We start from the raw sequence: 19,317 nt of genomic DNA, 5'->3' as shown, positions 1-19,317 counted from the left end.
CACGGAGAAATCCTGTCTTTACTAAAAATAGGAAAATTAGCTGGGCGTGGTGGTGCATGCCTGTAGTCCCAGTTACTTGGGTGGCTGAGGCACGAGAATCGCTTGAGCCGAAGAGGCGGAGGCTGAAGTGAGCCGAGATTACGCCACTGTGCTCCAGCCAGGGCAACAGAGTAAGACTCTGTCTCAAAAAAAAAAAAAAAAAAGTATATGGGAGGATATGCATAGGTTATATGGAAACACTATGCCATTTTATGTAGGGGGCTTGAGCATTCAGGGATGTTTGTATCCACAGGGGTCCTGGAACTAATCCTCCATGGATTCCAAGGGATGACTGTAGCTTCCAGCAAGGAGATCATCACAATGGCATGTTTTTTATGTTTCAGAGGGAAGCATCTTCTAGTCTATGAATGTACACTCTGGAGCTGCTCTGAATATTGGCAATGTTGCTACCACTCTAGAAGTCAGGAACCTAAAGACCCTTTTCTAACACACTGGCCTAGGGTAAGTCAACTGAGAGTGTAGTCAGAGTGTATCTCAACATGGAGCATTGCAGCCCCAGTGCCTCACGTCTGAGTGACCCAAAGAGCCCAGAACAAGTGGGAAAAGTAGACACAAGTGAAATCTCCTTTAACTAGTTCTTTCCTCCCACCTCCCACACTCACCCACCTCATTTTCAGGCCCTTCTTTCTTCTATGCCCAGACCTGTCTAATGTATGTGAAAATAGAATCTCCCAACTTTTTCTCACTGAGACCAACTGAGCTTATTATATAATTTCAGCTCTTGTTCCAAGAAAACCAAGATCAATCTAAAAAAGCAGTCATCTGAACTTGGCAGACATTCGTGTGGGAAAGTCTTTAAGCAAAAACAAATTTGTTGACGTACTGGGACAAGAAACTTAGAGAACAGATAAAATGTTCCATGAGCCAACTCTGTCCTCGCTTCAGATTCACTCTTTTCTCAGCCAACAGTCCTTGTTCCACTCTATGGAAGACGCCAACTCATCAGTTTGTCATGATTAGGCCAGATGCCCTCGCCAAAGGGCCCAAGGAATACCAAACGGTCATTCCTTAGGCCTTTTGGTTAGGGAGAAAATCACTAAGTTCAGAAACCTCAGGCTGTAGTGCATGAAAAAAACACCTGACCAACAAAAGGAGTGAAGAAAGGTATTAACAACAAACAGTTGCGTTGAGATAGCTTTTGTGCTTCTAGTCTATGTCAATCAATTAATTTCCTCTGGCCACACTCCCCTCCTCTTCAAGACTATATGGAGAGGGGTTCTTCTGTCTTTATTACAGTTAGTGACAACATGACAAAACGTACTGAATTCAGTCTCAAAATAGAAATATAAATATTAGGGTTCCCCAAGGAAGGAAGTTGCTTTTCCTTTCCCAAGCATGAAGTGGAGGAGACAGGGAGAAGATGGTTCTGGGGAATATCAAAACAGCTGCAGCTCCTTAGGCAAAGGGAAATACTAGTTAGGGACAGCCTCACATCAAGGAAAGAGATACTAAGAAACTGGTCTTATAAAGGACCAAAGCAACTGGAAAGAAAGTAAATCACTTTATACCCAGTGGAAAACACTGGAGGCTCATGGTGACCCAGGTGGATTGATGTATTATTCAAAAGGTAATAGCTTTCTAGGATTTGTGCCTGTGTCCACCTCTTCTTCCTCTGTGGTTTCTTGGTGAGCAAGGGTTTTAAAATAGCAGGTGAGAGTCAGAAAAGAAGATGCCAGAATGTCAAATAACTCCCAAGTACTGTGCTGAATATTTTTGGTGTTCTGGGTTTTCTTGAGTTCTTTTCTTTTTTTTTTTTTTTTAAATACTTTAAGTTCTAGGGTACATGGGCAAAACATGCAGGTTTGTTACATATGTATACATGTGCCATGTTGGTGTGCTGCACCCATTAACTCATCATTTACATTAGGTATATCTCCTAATGCTATCCCTCGCCCCTCCCCCATCCCCACAATAGACCCTAGTGTGTGATGTTCCCCTTCCTGTGTCCAAGTGATCTCATTGTTCAATTCCCACCTATGAGTGAGAACATGCAGTGTTTGGTTTTCTGTTCTTGCAATAGTTTGCTAAGAATGATGGCTTCCAGCTGCATCCATGTCCCTACAAAGGACACGAACTCATCCTTTTTTATGGCTGCATAGTATTCCATGGTATATATGTGCCACATTTTCTTAATCTAGTCTATCACTGATGGACATCTGGGTTGATTCCAAGTGTTTGCTATTGTGAATAGTGGCGCAATAAACATACGTGTGCATGTGTCTTTATAGCAGTATGATTTATAATCCTTTGGGTATATATCCAGTAATGGGATGGCCGGGTCAAATGGTATTTCTAGTTCTAGATCCTTGAGGAATTGCCACACTGTTTTCCACAATGGTTGAACTAGTTCACAGTCCCACCAACAGTGTAAAAGAGTTCCTATTTCTCCACATCCTCCCCAGCACCTGTTGTTTCCTGACTTTTTTCTTTCAGGAGCTATAAGACTGGAACAAATGGGCAGCCACTGAGAGGCTCAGCCTTGCTCACTGCCTTGCTCACTCACTACTTTCTGAGCAAGGCAATTCTCCTCCTTCTCAGAATCTCCTGCCTGATAAAAATCAATGATAAAAATGTATATCCTGTCCAAGCAGAAACTTTTATTTCCCAAGGGCTCAAAGCATTCCCAATCACCAATCCTGTAATCCACAATTCCAATCAGTATTTAGCCAATAGGCTAAATTTATATTCTAAATATCAACATCTATGTTCAAATCAAGAATAGATCCAATTAGCAGGTAGAGGAATTAGAACATGCAAGTCAGTGTCCTACCAATATAATCCAGAGCCATCACGTTAGTGCTGCTAAAAATGGTATTAGCTAATTAGGTGACCACCATTAATGCAAGTCACAATGCAAGGTAACTGACAGTGTTGTTGCCCTGTTGACCCAAGCCACAGTTTATGGCCACACCACTCTGAACAAGTCTGATCTCCTCTGATGAACCATGCCATTTATCTGAACCTGAACTCAGTGATATTTAATTATATACTTATATATTCATGCCCTATAAAATAGGCAGGACCCAGAAGGCTGATATTGTTTTCTGTTTCTCAGATAATAGTAATACCCTTTGTTTTTTGTGAGTAAACTAGTTGCTCCAAAGAGAAACTCACCCACAATAATTAGTTCCCTGAGATCTTTTCACAAAGTCCAGGACCCAGTGGATCCATCCAGTGGCATTTACAGCCTAGAACTGGTATTTTCCTTACAATGGCATGGTCCAGCTCATTGACAACAACAAATTGCTAACTGTAGAATAATTTCTCTGGAATTTTATAGAATTCAAAGGAAACAACTGCATTCTTTCAGAAATTTACCACAACTGAAACAAGGCCAAGTTTATAAAAATTCCTCAACTGTAATCTACTCCACAAAATCCCAAAGCTGGAAAGAACCTTGAAGTCATCTAGTTCACACATATCCTTCAGAAAAGAAAAGATCAAAAGGACTTGAAATTAAAAAAAAAACAACCCTGGATTCCTGTCCTATTTCAGCCACTAATTCATTTGACCCAGAACACATTATATCATCTCCCTCAAATAGTGTCTTCATATGTATGATGATAGCTTTAAACCAGATTATGTCTAAAGTTCCATCTAACTTGAACATCCATGATTCTACGAAACCAGACTATAGCCGGCCCTTGAATAACATGGGTTTGAACTGTGTGCATCCACTTATAAGCAGATTTTTTAAAAATAAATATACTGGAAAAATTTTTGCAGATTTCTGACAATTCCAAAAAACTCACAGAGCATAGCTTAGAAATATCAAAAAGATTAAGAAAAAAGGTATGTCACAAGTGTACAAAAAATATGTAGATACTAGTTTATTTTATCACTTACTACCATAAAATATATATGAATTTATTATAAAATGTTAAAACTTACCAAAACTTAGGTACACAAACATTATACATGGCACCATTCACATAAACAAACACAAAGATGTAGTACTAAATCATAACCGCATAAAGCTAACCATGCTACATACTGTACTACTGTAATAATTTCACAGCCACCTCCTGTTGCAGTTGAGATGAGTTCAAGTGTTGCAAGTATCCACTTAAAACCCTATGTAACACTAATCATCTTTGCGTGAACAGTTCATCTCTGCAGTATATTGCATTACCACAGTAAAAAGTGACCTCTCAAAGTTCTAGGTATCTTTCATTGTATTTAGTGCAACATTGTAAACCATGAATAACACCATGGGATCCATATACAGTGCCACTAGGGATGCTGGAAGTGCTCCCAAAAACAGAGAAACGTCATAACATTACAAGAAAACATTGCACTGCTTGATATATTACTGTAGAATGAGGTCTGCCGCTGCACTTGCCCACCATCTCAGACAGACAATTCATCTTGTAAACAGATGATGTAAACTTACAATTGTGATAACTATAGTACAGTACTGTAACTGTGTCTTATCTTCCTTATGATTTTCTTTTTCTTTTTTTTTTTTTTTTTTTTTTTTTTTTGAGATGGAGTCTCGCTCTGTCACCAGGCTGAAGTGCAGAGGTGCGATCTCAGCTCACTGCAACCTCCGCCTACTGGGTTCAAGCAATTCTGCCTCAGCCTCCCAAGTAGCTGGGACTACAGGCGAGCGCCACCACACCCAGCTAATTTTTGTACTTTTAGTAGAGACGGGGTTTCACCATGTTGGCCAGAATGGTCTTGATCTCTTGACTTCATGATCCACCCGCCTCGGCCTCCCAAAGTGCTGGGATTACAGGCATGAGCCACCGCGCCCGGCCCTTATGATTTTCTTAATAACATTTTCTATTCGGTAGCTTATTTTATTGTAAGAATACAGTATGTAATACCTATACAAAATATATGTTAATCGACTGTTTATGTTATTAGCAAAGCTTCTGGTCTACAGTAGGCTATCAGTAGTTAATTTCTGAAGGAGTCAAAAGGTACATGTGGATTTTCAATTGCGTGGGCGGTCAGCACCAAACTCTTAAGTTGTTCAGGGGTCAACTGTACTTTGAAAACTGAATAGGGAGAAAGAGCCTACATTTTTCCTTACAGAGAAATGCCAGGACTTTTGTTAACTTTCAAACTAGAGGAATGCTAACTGTCATAGCTGAGATCTGGGAAAATTTTAACCTATGCCAAAGTAAAGTTTCTACATAATTATTTTTAAAGTGAGGATAATTTTTCTACTTGAGACAACCTAGCACAGTGACAGAAGAAGAAGATAGAAAATGTGTCACTATTTGCTCTTGCTGAATGCCATCCATAACTTAACTGAAGAGTAGGTGAAATGCATTACCTTCCCAGGGAACAACTCAAATCTCTTTCCAGAGAATCATTCCCTTTCTGCAAGAAGTCTATGAAAGAATTATACACAATAGAATAAAAAGTTATTATTTATACACTAAATCAAAGTTTTCTGGATCATGATTAGACATTTATCAGAAAAACAGTCATAAATTTTCTGCTTAGAGATTTAACACTTTATAATAGAACTAAAATACTCAGAATTGGAATAACTCTAAAAATGAATACAAGTAATTTAAAGGAAAAATTTAATGGATTTAGTCAATAAAGTAGTATAAAAATATACAAACTACAGGTAGGTGCTGTAGTTTAAAATTAAGCATCTTGGTATTTGTTAATTGTGTCCTTGGAAGGCATCTTTTATATCAGCCCGACTAAAATGATCTATCACCCTTTGCTCTCTCTTTAAACAAATAAAGTCACTTTACTTCCTCACACTTTGATACAAATTTCTCTATTTCAGTGAATATGGATGTCTATTTTTTCTTTCTTGGTAAGTAGAAAGAAGTCTGAATCACAATTCAAAATGCAACTTTAGTTTAGGTCGAAAATGGGGGACTACTAATTTTATGGGCAATAGTATTATGATGCGCTAAGAATGCCATCAAAACTTCTGCGTATGTATTATATATGTATATATTTGTGCATTAATTATGTAATAGAAATAACATTTACTGTGTGTTATCTATCATCTATTTTCTATCATATCCACTTTAACTTAGGACATAAGTACAGATTAATTAATAACCCTTAGCAAATTAATTAAAATGGGAATTCTTTTCATGAAGTCACATATATCTAAAGTTGTAAGGACCAATATACATGTTGGTTTCAGTGTTAATCTTTTCCTTTAAAGATCAAGTATGATTACCATTTGGAAATTAATTTTTAGGCAGTTATTTGACTAATATCATAGCTCACTTATCTAAGAAAGAAAAGAGCAAGAATTGAGAAGCCTCATTCAATATTGACTGCAAACTATGGCAATGCTAGAGTTCCTAACAAAAATCATCTATGTAGAGTCTGGTTACACAAGTTAGTAATGGCTAGGGACAGCTTAAATTTGCAGTATGTGTACACTAGTTCATCAGAACCTCAATTGAATAATATATACTCTTTAACCCCCCAAAAAATTACTGAGTATCTTAGCTTTGGGCTTTAACTATTTGGACTAGCAAGTTTTGTTTTGTTTTGTTTTGTTTTTAGTAGCTATTCCCAAAATGTAAATCAGTTAGATAATATATGGTGAATATATTTAATAATTGATACACTCAATAACAATGAAAGTATTCATGGATATGAAAAAAATACCTCCCCTTTTCAAAAAGGTAATTTATGTATTAAGAAAAAAACTTCAGTGCTCACTTCGGCAGCAAATATACTAAAATTGGAATGATACAGAGAAGATGAGCATGGTTCCTGCACAAGGATGACATGCAAATTTGTGAAGCGTTCTATATTTTTTTATCTGTGCAGCAAACCACCATGGCACATGTTTACCTATGCAACAAATCTGCACATCCAGTACATGTATCCCAGAACTTAAAAGATGAAAAAAAAAAAAACTTCAGACAACAGATGGGCTTTAAGAGATAGAATAGAAATGTGGAGAGCTTTCAGTTTGTCAGGTAGCTAGCAGCACCTAATAAGCGTCTCCCAGTTTCTTATAAAAATAACTTTGATGCCAGGTGCGGTGGCTCACGCCTGTAATCCCAGCACTTTGGGAGGCTGAGGCAGGTGGATCACCTGAGATCAGGAGTTTGAGACCAGCCTGGCCAACATGGTGAAACCCCAACTCTATTAAAAACACAAAAATTAGCCAGGCATGGTGGTGCGTGCCTGTAATCCCAGCTACTCGGGAGGGTGAGGCAGGAGAATTGCTTGAACCCAGGAGGCGGAGATTGCAGTAAGCGGAGATCATGCCACTGCACTCCAGCCTGGGCAACAGAGTGAGACTCCGTCTCAAAAAAATAAAAAATAAAAAAATAAAAATAACTTTAAAGACAATTCTCATTGAAGGAAGACATCTTATGGAAATACATGATTGCTCAAAGATAAATGTATAAAGACATTCATTGGAGCTTTGTTTGAAAATGAAATCATCAGAAATTACCTAAATATTCATCAAAAAAACAAATGTTTAAGTAAACTATGATATACCAATGCAATAGGTTAATTTGCAGCCTTTATAAATACCGAAATATGTATACATTTATATGAAAAGTACTCCCTGCATACAAATAAGATTTTCAAAATGTTTGGACAGTATCTGTAGAATAAGCCTGTTTAAAAATAACAATCATAAAATATGTATACATTATGATAAATGCAAAAAAGTTCCAATAAATATTTGCAAAATATTTGATCATCTTTGGGAGACAAGATTATAGTGTATTTCACTTCACTTTTTGCTTATTCATTTAACACCTTTATGAGATATAATTTCCACACCATAAAATTCATCCATTTAAAGTATATAAATTCAATGGTTTTCAGTATACTTACAAAGTTGAGCGAGCATCTCTACACTCTAATTTTAGAACATTTTTGCTACCCCCAAAAGAAAAAAGAAACCACATAGGTATTAGTAGTCACTCTCCGTTCCCTCTCTAGCAACTGATCTAGGCAGCCACTAACATACTTTCTGTCTCTATGGATTTGTCTATTCTGGATGTTTCACATAAATGGTATTGTACAATATGTGTCTGGCTTTTTTTCCTTCACATAATGTTTTAAAGTTTCATCCGTGTTGTAGCACGCATCAGGACTTTATTCCTTTTTAAGGCTGAATAATGTTCCATTGTATGGATATATATGGATATATATTTTGTTTATCCATTTGTTAGTTGATAGACATTTGGGTTGTTTCCACTTTTTGGCTATTATAAAAAATATTGCTATAAACATTGGGGTGTGTTTTTGTGTGGATGTATGTTTTCATTTCTCTTATGTAGATGCCTAGGAGTGGAATTGCTGGGTTATACACTAACTCTATGTTTAACTTTTTGAGAAGCTATTAAACTGTTTTCCATAGCAGCTGCACCATTTTGCATTGCCACCAGCAACATATGAGGATTCCAAATCTTCCATATTCTTGGCAATGCTTGTTGTTGTTTATCTTTTTTATTATAGCTACCCTTGTGGATACGAATTGGTATCTCATTCCACTTTTGATTTTTATTTCTCTGATGGCTAATGATATTTAGCATCTTTTCATCTGTTTACTGGCCATTTGTATATCTTTGGAGAAATAGTTATTCAAATCCTTTGCCCATTTTTAATTAGGTTGTCTTTTTATTGATAATTTATAAGAGCTCTTTATATGATCTGGAGACATATCCCTTATTAGATACATAATTTGCAGATATTTTCTCTCATTCTGTGAGTTCTCTCTACTTTCTTGATGATGTTCTTTGCAGTGCAACACTTTTTTATTTTGATTAAATGCAACTTAGCTTTCATTTTCTTTCACTGCATTTGGTGTCACAGTTAAGAAATCATTGCTTAATCCAAAGTCATGAAGATTTACACCAACGTTTTCTTCTAAAAGTTTTACAGTTTTACTCATACATTTAGGTCCTTGATCCATTTTGAGTTGTTTGTGGCATGAAGTGGGTCCAACTTCTTCCTTCTATGTGTGGATATCTAGTTATTCTAGCACCATTTGTTGGAAAGACTATTCTTTCCCCTTTAAATGGTCTTGAAACCCTTGTTGAAAAATCAGTTAATCACAAATCTAAAAGTTTACTTCTGGATTCTCAATTTTATCCCATTGAGCTGTATTTCCAGCCTCACATCAATACTACACTGTCTTGATTATTGTAGCTTTATAGTAAGTTTTGAAATCAGAAAGTATGTGTCCTAGATTGTTTTGGCTATTTGGACTCCCTCATTTCCATATGAATTTTGGGATCAGCTTATCAATTTTTGCAAAAGAAAATCAGGTAAAATTTCTACAAAATTGCATTGAATCTGTAGATAACTTTGGCAAGTATTGCTATTATGACAATATTGTCTTCCACTCCATAAACATGGGATACTTTTCCATTTAATCAGGTGTTCCTTAATTTTTTCCAACCATGTTTTATAGTTTTCAGAATAAAAGTTTTTCACTTTTTGTTAAATTTATTCCTAAATATTCAATTACTTTTGAGCAACTGTGTATTTCCATAAGATGTACATATACATGAAATTGTTTCTATAATTTCATTTTTGGATTCTTCTTTGCTAGGGTATAGAAATGTAATTGAGTTTTATATATTAATGTGGTATCTTGCAATTCTGCTGGACTCAGGTGTGGGATCAAATGGGTTTGGGGAGGTTCTTTACAATTATTTATGTACTAGATTATGTCATCTGAAATAGAAATAGCTTTTACTTCCTCCTTTTCAATCTAGGTACATTTTATTTTTTTTTCTTGCCTAATTGTCCTGACTAGAACCTCCATTACAATGTTGAATAGAAGTAGTAAAGGCGGACATTTTTGTGTTGCCATTGATTTTAGGGTCTTGCTTTTTTATCCAGTCTGACAATGTCTGCCTTCTAATTGAGGTGTTTAAAAAATTTACATTTAATGAAATTTTTATGTGGTTGGGTTTAGACACATACATAAACATATTTTATAAACATACATTTATATATATACACACACATATATTTCCACATGGTTGTGTTTAAACATGGGACAGCTGTGGGTTGTCTTTTTTATTTCTAATCTTTGCTCCCTTTTCTCTTTTTCTGCTTTCCTTGGAAGGAATTTTTTGTTTTTGTTTTTCCATTTTATATCTTTTTTTCCTAATTAGCCAAACTTATTTATTATTTAAATCAATGACTGGTTTAGAGGTTAAAAATACACACTTTTATTATTTCTATCTGCCTTCAAGTGGTATTACACCACTTCACATACAGTTTAAGAATCTCATAAGCCTATACTTTCATTACTTATTTCCCTGTTTTTATGCTCTTGTCATACATTTTAATTCTACAAATACTGTGAGTCTATAATACATTGTTATTATTTTTGCTTTAAACAATTCAATTATCTATTAGAGATTTAAATATTTAATAATAAGAAATATTGTTTCTCTTCCTATATATTTTCCCTTTCTGGTGCTCTTCTTTGTTTTGTTTAGATCAGGATTTCCATCTAATGCCACTTTTCTTTTGCTTGAAGGACTTCCTTTAACATTCCTTATTGTGCAGGTCTGATAGTGATAAATTCTTTCAGTTTTTATAGGTATTTTTGAAAGGTAGTTTTGCCAGGTAATGAATTATAAGTTGGCTTTTTTTTTTCTTTTAGTACATTAAACATAGTGCTCTACTGCCACTAGTTTTCGTTGTTTATGGCAAGAAACCTGCTCTTACCCTTCTCTTTTTTCTTCATTACATAATGTGTCTTGTTTTTCTGACGACTTTTAAGACTTTTTTTCTCTCTATCACTAGTTTTAGGCAATATAATTATAACGTTCATTGGAGTAGTTTTCTTAAGATTTTCCTGCTTGGGTTTATTTAGCTTCCTAGACCTGCAGTTTACAATTTTCGCCAAATTTGGGGGAAAAAAAAATAACCATTATTTCTTCAATTGTTTTTCTGCCCTTCCTTTCCCTTCAGTCTTTAATTAAATGCATGCTAGGCTGCTTGAAGTTGTCCCACTACTCACTGATACTCTATTCATTCTTTCATCTTTTTTCTTTATATGTTTCATTTTGGATCTTTTCTATTGTGATATCTTCAATTTCATTTATCTTTTCTTCAGCAATTTCTAATATGTACTAATCCCATACAATGTATTTCTTATCCAATAAATTGTAGGCTTCATCCCTAGAGATTCAATTTTGGTCTTTTTTTAATGTCTTTCAAGTCTCTATTTAACTTGTTTAATCTTTCTTTTTTTTGGGGGGGTACATCTTTCTTTTTTTTTTTAATTATACTTTAAGTTCTAGGGTACATGTGCATAATGTGCAGGTTTGTTACATATGTATACTTGTGCCATGTTGGTGTACTGCACCCATCAACTTGTCAGCACCCATCAACTCGTCATTTAGATCAGGTATAACTCCCAATGCAACCCCTCCCCCCTCCCCCCTCCCCGTGATAGGCCCCGGTGTGTGATGTTCCCCTTCCTGAGTCCAAGTGATCTCATTGTTCAGTTCCCACCTATGAGTGAGAACATGAGGTGTTTGGTTTTCTCTTCTTGTGATAGTTTGCTGAGAAGGATGGTTTCCAGCTGCATCCATGTTCCTACAAAGGACACGAACTCATCCTTTTTTATGGCTGCATAGTATTCCATGGTATATATGTGCCACATTTTCTTAATCCAGTCTGTCGATGGACATTTGGGTTGATTCCAAGTCTTTGCTATTGGGAATAGTGCTGCAATAAACATACGTGTGCATGTGCCTTTATAGCAGCATGATTTATAATCCTTTGGGTATATATCCAGTAATGGGATGGCTGGGTCATATGGTACATCTAGTTCTAGATCCTTGAGGAATCGCCATACTGTTTTCCATAATGGTTGAACTAGTTTACAATCCCACCAACAGTGTAAAAGTGTTCCTATTTCTCCACATCCTCTCCAGCACCTGTTGTTTCCTGACTTTTTAATGATTGCCATTCTAACTGGTGTGAGATGGTATCTCATTGTGGTTTTGATTTGCATTTCTCTGATGGCCAGTGATGATGAGCATTTTTTCATGTGTCTGTTGGCTGTATGAATGTCCTCTTTTGAGAAATGTCTGTTCATATCCTTTGCCCACTTTTTGATGGGGTTGTTTGTTTTTTTCTTGTAAATTTGTTTGAGTTCTTTGTAGGTTCTGGATATTAGCCCTTTGTCAGATGAGTGGATTGCAAAAATTTTCTCCCATTCTGTAGGTTGCCTGTTCACTCTGATGGTAGTTTCTTTTGCTGTGCAGAAGCTCTTTAGTTTAATTAGGTCCCATTTGTCAATTTTGGCTTTTGTTACCATTGCTTTTGGTGTTTTAGACATGAAGTCCTTGCCCATGCCTATGTCCTGAATGGTATTACCTAGGTTTTCTTCTAGGGTTTTTATGGTATTAGGTCTAACATTTAAGTCTCTAATCCATCTTGAATTAATTTTCATATAAGGAGTAAGGAAAGGATCCAGTTTCAGCTTTCTACTTATGGCTAGCCAATTTTCCCAGCACCATTTATTAAATAGGGAATCCTTTCCCCATTAACTTATTTAATCTTTCATTCAGATTCTTGAACATACAGAATTTAGTTGTAATAACTATTTTAGTGCCCTAGTCTACTAATTTTATTATTTTTGTCAATCTTGGTTGATTGATTTTTCTTCTTATTATACATCATATTTTCCTGCTTTTTTACATGCCTGCTAATTTTTTATTGCATGCTACACATGGTGAATTTTAGCTTCTAGGATGCTATATATTGTTGCTTTTTTTTTTTTTTTTTTTTTGAGACAGAGTTTCACTCTTGTTGCCCAGGCTGGAGTGCAATGGCACGATCTCAGCTCATCGCAACCTCCGCCTCCCGGGTTCAAGCAATTCTCCTGCCTCAGCTTCCCAAATAGCTAGGATTAAAGACATGTGCCATGCCTGGCTAATTTTGTATTTTTAGTAGGGATGGGATTTCTCCATGCTGGTCAGGCTGGTCTCGAACCCCCATCCTCAGGTGATCTGCCTACCTTGGCCCCCCACCCCTCTAGCTCTCTTCCCTCTAGTACCTTGCCCTGTAAACTGTACTCTCTTTGGCCTCCTTAGATTTCCAGGTGTGAGCCACCGCGCTCTGCCCTATTGTTGCATTTCTATAAATATTTTGGGCTCCAATCTTCGATGCAGTTACATTACTTGGAAACAGGTTACTCCTCTCAAGCTGTGCCTTTAAGTTTTGCCAGATGAGACCAGAGAAGCATTTAATCTAGGGCTACTTTTGCACTTCTATCAAAGCAACACCCGTCTTTATACTCTATGTTGTGTTCTGTGAATTGTAAGACGTTTCACTCTGGCTGGTGAGACAGTCGCTATTCCAGGGCCTTTTGTGAGCTCTGAGGGTTAGTCACTATAATACTATAATCCTTTTGTGTGTTTTTTCCCCTGGCCTTGAGTGATTTCCTCATAGGCATGCATTGATCATTACTCAGCTGAATACTGAGCTAAGGGAACATACCTTCTCAGATCTCTAGAGTTTGTGTGTCTTCTCTCTCTCTCTTCTCTGCCCCCCACCCCTCTAGCTCTCTTCCCTCTAGTACCTTGACCTGTAAACTGTACTCTCTTTGGCCTCCTTAAATTTCCAGCTCTGCTTCCCCAGTGTCAGGAGACCACTAGGCTCTGCCTGAATTCCTTCTCTTTACAACACAGTCTGGAAACTTTCTCTAAGTAGTAATCTGTGACAACTGTAGAGCTAACCTCACTTATCTCCCTTTTCTCAGGGATCAAGGTATTTTGTTGCCTGACTTTCAGTATCTTAATAACCATTGTTTTATACATTTTGTCCAGATTTCAACTGTTTCAGGCAAGATGATAAATCTGGTACCTATTACTTCATCTCAGCCAGAAGAGGAATTGATTGTAAACTGTGAAAATTTATTCTCCCTGGATATTATCTGTGTTCAAGTTTTTCTATTACTGCATAACAAACCATTTCAAAAATTATTGGTTTAATATAACAATAGTAATTATTTTGCTCATGAACTGTAGCTTTGATAAGACCCTGTGAGGACAGCTTGTCTTTACTCCACTTGGCATTAGCTAGGTGGCTCAAAAACTGGGGATGGAATTCTCATTCATTCACATGTCTGATCATTGGTACTGGCTAATGCTAAGATCTCAGCTGGAATTGTGATTAGAATACCTTATGCCATCCTTTCATGTGGATATTTAATAGCATAATGGCTGGGTTTCCAAGGGTAAATGGAGAAAAATGAGAGAGAGAAAGAGAGAGAGAAAACATCATGCAAGAGCTACATCACTTTTTCTAACCTTGCTTAAAAAGATCACACAGCCCAGCATCATCACAATATATTCTTTAGAAGCAAATTTCTAAGACCAGACCATATTCAAGGATAGAGGAATTAGACTCTCCCCTCTGATCTGAGAAATGCCAAACAATTTGTGGCATATTTTTTAAAACCTCACATTTGTTCTCCATGTTGCCTGTTTCTGCTTGTTTTGATCTCTATAGATACTTTCCTGTTATCTGATGTTTCTGGGTTGAAGGTTCATATTTATTTAAAATAGGGGCACTAATACCCTCTAAGAGTGGGGGAGGTCTGTCTATTCTGAGCTTTACTTTATTGTGATCTGGTTGAGATATTTAAATGGCAAATTTTCAGCATATTTTTAGATATTTCCTGTTGAACCAATCATATTCCCTTGGGAAAAAATCCCCAACCTCTTCTTTGGAGGATGAAGACCAATATTCTGGGACCTGAATGTAGGAAGAGGGCTGGCTCAGAATCCAGGATGTAAATATTATCCAAATCTTCATTTTCTGTTCAGTACCTCCAACCTCAACCGAACCTGAAGTTCCCTTTGTTTCCGTTTTTTTTTTTTTTTAACAATATTCTTTTTTTAGAGTCAAAAAATGTCTGGTCCTTGGGTGGTTTATCAGATTGTGGGGAGCAATATGGGATCTGGATAGTTCCTAGACTTTCAAACAATCCTCCTTACTCAATCTCTTTTTTCAGTCCCACTTCCAGAAGAATCTAGTACTGCCCATTCCTTCACCTTAGATAAATTCTTCTGTGTAAATCAGATGAACTTCTGCTTCCTCACTGCTGGCTTAGGATTACCCTTCCCATCTGCATTCCCACTTCCAACATTGTATTTCCTGGTCTTCTTTTCTAATCTTCTCTTTCTTGTGAATCTTAAAAAAAAAAAAATCCTTTATTGCCATTTGATGGGATTTGGAGAAGGAGCAAATAAAAGCAGATACTTAATTCACTATCTTTTGTCAGAAGTCAAGCTCACTCCTTTAAGCTCTACTTTTAGGTTACTCAATGCAAAGATTTTCCGGGTTCAACTATCTTCTTTTCAACACCTTAATTAGTTGCTCTGTTCTCCAGCATTCATGTAGTAAATCTCCTTGATAGCTGTGAAAGTTTTCCTGAGTGACTGCTATTTTCACGCCTTTCCTGGACTGTTTAGTCTAGTTGGTTAAAAAAACTACTTCTAAATAGATTATGTGCATTAAAATCTGCACCAGATCACTCTTCAATGTCTCTCTAGCTTTTAATGGTTTGGGGATTCTCTTTAAAGTTTCATTTCAGGCCGCACGCGGTAGCTTATGCCTGTAATCCCAGCACTTTGGGAGGCTGAGGTGGGCGGATCACGAGGTCAGGAGATCGAGACCATCCTGGCTAACACGGTGAAATCCTGTCTCTACTAAAAATACAAAAAATTAGCTGGGCGTGGTGGCAGGCGCCTGTAGTCCCAGCTACTCAGGAGGCTGAGGTAGGAGAATGGCGTGAATCCGGGAAGCAGAGCTTGCAGTGAGCCGAGATCCTGCCACTGCACTCCAGCCTGGGTGACAGAGTGAGACTCCATCTCAAAAAAAAAAAAAAAAAAAAAAGTTTCATTTCACATTTTTATTCCTGTTCCTATCTCTTTCTGGATCATGTTTTCCAGTATCATTGTTTTCTAAGAATAAACATTGAATATCTAATACAATGATGGCATTTACATACTTAGGACGTAATTTATTTTGTCTTCAGATAAAGCAAGATGAAATAAAATTCAAAATTCAATGGTGATTAAGACATTGCTCTAGAACAATACATTTTTCCCCTGAAGTCCTCAAGACAGTCAATTGTAACTAACTAATAACCATCTACAAAAAACACAGAGGCCTGGAATAGTTAAAAATTGCTCAAATGTCATGAAACCAGATCATTTTAGAACTAGGTTTATTTTTGAACTTTCATATTGACTTAGATAAGCTTGAGATCTATTTTTAAGGGAATAGCACTACTAAGCTTGTATCTGGCTAAGCAGGGAAAACAAAATAATGAATTCTCATGTACCCATCACCCAAATTAAGCAATTTTCAATTCTTGGCCTGTCTTGCCTCATCCATGCGCCATTTGTTTCTTCTATTTTGTTACTTTGAAGCAAATCTCTGACATAAAATCAATTCATAAGTGATGAACTTTCAAGGTGAAAAATCAATCAATAGTTTAGATTAAGTAGTATCAAGTACATATAACACATTTTAACTGGTAATAAAATGTTCTTGATTAGAAGTGAAAATTCAAATTTTTTTTCAAATTTTTAACTTTTTTCCCTCAGGAATGCCTGTAACTCATAGGTTTGGTTGCTTTATGTAATGCCATATTTCTCAAAGGCTTTGTTCAGTTTTCAAAATTCTTTTTTCTTTATTTGTTTTCTGACTGGGTTAAATTGAAGGACTGGTCTTCAAGCTCTGAAATCCTTTCTTTTGCTTGATCTAGTCTATTATTAAAGCTTTCAGCTGTATTTTGAAATTCCTTTGGTGAATTTTTTATTTCCAGAAGTTGTTTTTTTAAAAAAGATATCTCTCTCTTCTTTCATATCCGGAATTACTTATCTGAGTTCTTTGTGTTGTTTTTTTAACCCTCTCTTGGATTGAACTGTGCTCTCTTACAATCCATATTTTGAATTCTTTTTCTGTCACTTCAGAATTTTTATTTTGGTTAGGATCCATTGCTAGAGACCTAGTGTGATCCTTTGATGGTGGTGTCACAGCAGTCAGTTTTCTCACGATCTTGCTTGAGATGTAGACATTCAAATATAAGAAGTGCAGAGAACACCTGGGAGATATTTTACAAGAAGAAGATCACCAAGGTACATAGTCATCAGACTATCTAAGGTCAAATTGAAAGAAAAAAATTTTAAAAGCACCTAGAGAGAAGTGTCAAACTACCTATAAAGAAAACCCCATCAGACTAACAGTGAACTTCTCATCAGAAACCTTATAAACAGAAGAAATTGGGGGCCTATTTTCAGCATTCTTGAAGAAAAAAAAATGCCAGCCAAGAATGTTCTATCCTGCCTAAATAAGCTTCATAAATGAAAGAAAAATAAAGTCTTTCCAGGCAAGCAAACATTAAGGGAATTCATCACAACTAGCTGGTCCTACAAGAAATGCTCAAAGGCGTTCTAAACATGGAAATAAAAGGGCAAGATGCACCATCATAAAAGCAAACTTAAGTACAAAGTTCACAGATCCTATTAAGCAATTACACAACTGAGATTACAAAGCAATTAGCTATCAACAAATTATGACTGGAGGAAAACTTATCAATATTAACTTGAAAGTAAATGGCCTAAATGCTCCGCTTAAAAGATATAGGCTTGCAAAATGAATTTAAAAAACAAGACCCAATAATTAGTCACCTACAAGAGTATCATCTAATAGGTAAAGATGCCTACAGACTCAAAGTAAAGGTGTTTTCAGTTTGTGTGATCACACACAAGCAGGAGTTTTTATATAAGTATCAGATACTTATGTCAGATAAAATAGACTTTAAATCAACAACAGTGAAAAAAAAAAAGAAGGTCATTATATGATGATCAAGGGTTCAATTCAGCAAAATCATTAAACTACCCTAAATGTATATGCACCCAATATCGGAGCACCCAGGTTCATAAAACAAACACTATTAGACCTAAGAAAATTGATAGATAGCAACACAATAATAGTAAGGGACTTCAACACCCCATCGACAGTATAAGACAGATCATAAAGGCAGAAAATCAACAAAGAAACTCTGGATGCTCCTTCCAGTAGGAGATAGCTTAAAAAGTAAAATTTTTTTAAAAAGAAACTCTGGGTATAAACCGGACTCTAGAGTAAATGGACCTAATAGACATTTACTGCACATTACCCAACAACTGTAGAATATACATTTTTCTTATTCACACATGAAACATTCTCCAAATAAACCATGTGCTTGGCCAGAAAGCAAGTCTCAATACATTCAAAAAAATTAAAATCATATCAAATATCTTCTCAGACCACAGTGAAATAAAATTAAAAATCAATACCAAGGGGAACTCTCAAAACTATGCAAATACATGGAAACTAAATAACTTGCTCCTGAACAATCTTTGAGTAAATAATAAAATTAAGGGAGAAATCAAGAAAGTTTTTGAACTGGATAAAAATAAGGACACAATATACCAAAACATTTGGGATACAACAAAAGTAGTGCTCAGAGGAAAGCTTATAGTGTTAAATGCCTACAAAAAGATAGAAAGATCACAAACTAAAAGCCTAATATTCCACTTCATAGAGCTAGAAAAACAAGTACAAACCAAACTCAAAGCCACCAGAAGAAAATAAATAACAAAGATCAGAGCAGAACTAAATGAGATTGAGACCAAATAGATACAAAAGATCAATGAAACAAAAAGATTGTTCTTTGAAAGGATAAGCTAAATCGATAGATTGCTAGCTAAGAGTCACCAAGAAAAAAAGAGAAATGATCCAAAAAAAACACAATCAGAAATGATAAAGTAAGTATTAGAATATAATCACAGAAACAATAAAGATCATCAGACAGTAATATGAGAACCTCTATGTGCACAAACTAGAAAACCTAGAGGAAATGGATAAATTCCTGGAAACATGCAATTCCCAAGATTGATCAAGGAATAAATAGAAATTGTGAACAAACCAAAAATAAGTCACAAAATTAAATCAGTAATTTAAAATACACCCCCATAAAAGTCCAAGACCAGACAAATTCACAGCTGAATTTGACCAGATGTACAAAGATGAACTAATATCAATCTTACTGAAACTATTTCAAAAAATGGAGGAGGTGGGATTCTTTCCCATCTCATTCTATAAAACTGGTATTGCCCTGACACCAAAATCAAGCAAGGACACACAAAAAGAGAAAATTACGGGCCAATATTCCTGACAAACACACACAAAAATCCTCAACAAAATACTAGCAAACTGAAACCAACAGCATATCAAAAAGATAATATGATGTAC

The 19,317-nt window shown here is 36.0% G+C and overlaps 1 protein-coding gene and 1 non-coding gene across 3 annotated transcripts in view; one reads left to right on the top strand and one right to left on the bottom strand.

Moving 5' to 3' along the window:
* LOC105464895 (uncharacterized) overlaps positions 1-19,317 on the bottom strand; it is a 488,640-nt gene that overhangs the window by 212,941 nt on the left and 256,382 nt on the right. The gene's annotated exons all lie outside the window — the stretch shown is intronic.
* Positions 6,710-6,816, top strand: LOC112423821 (U6 spliceosomal RNA). Its single transcript, XR_003014379.1, has one exon. It is a non-coding gene; the product is annotated as a U6 spliceosomal RNA (small nuclear RNA).

This window comes from Macaca nemestrina, chromosome 19 (assembly GCF_043159975.1).
Source record: "Macaca nemestrina isolate mMacNem1 chromosome 19, mMacNem.hap1, whole genome shotgun sequence".
Lineage (NCBI taxonomy): Eukaryota > Metazoa > Chordata > Mammalia > Primates > Cercopithecidae > Macaca > Macaca nemestrina.
Note: the sequence above shows the minus strand (reverse complement) of the source record. Positions and strands in the feature narration are given on the sequence as shown.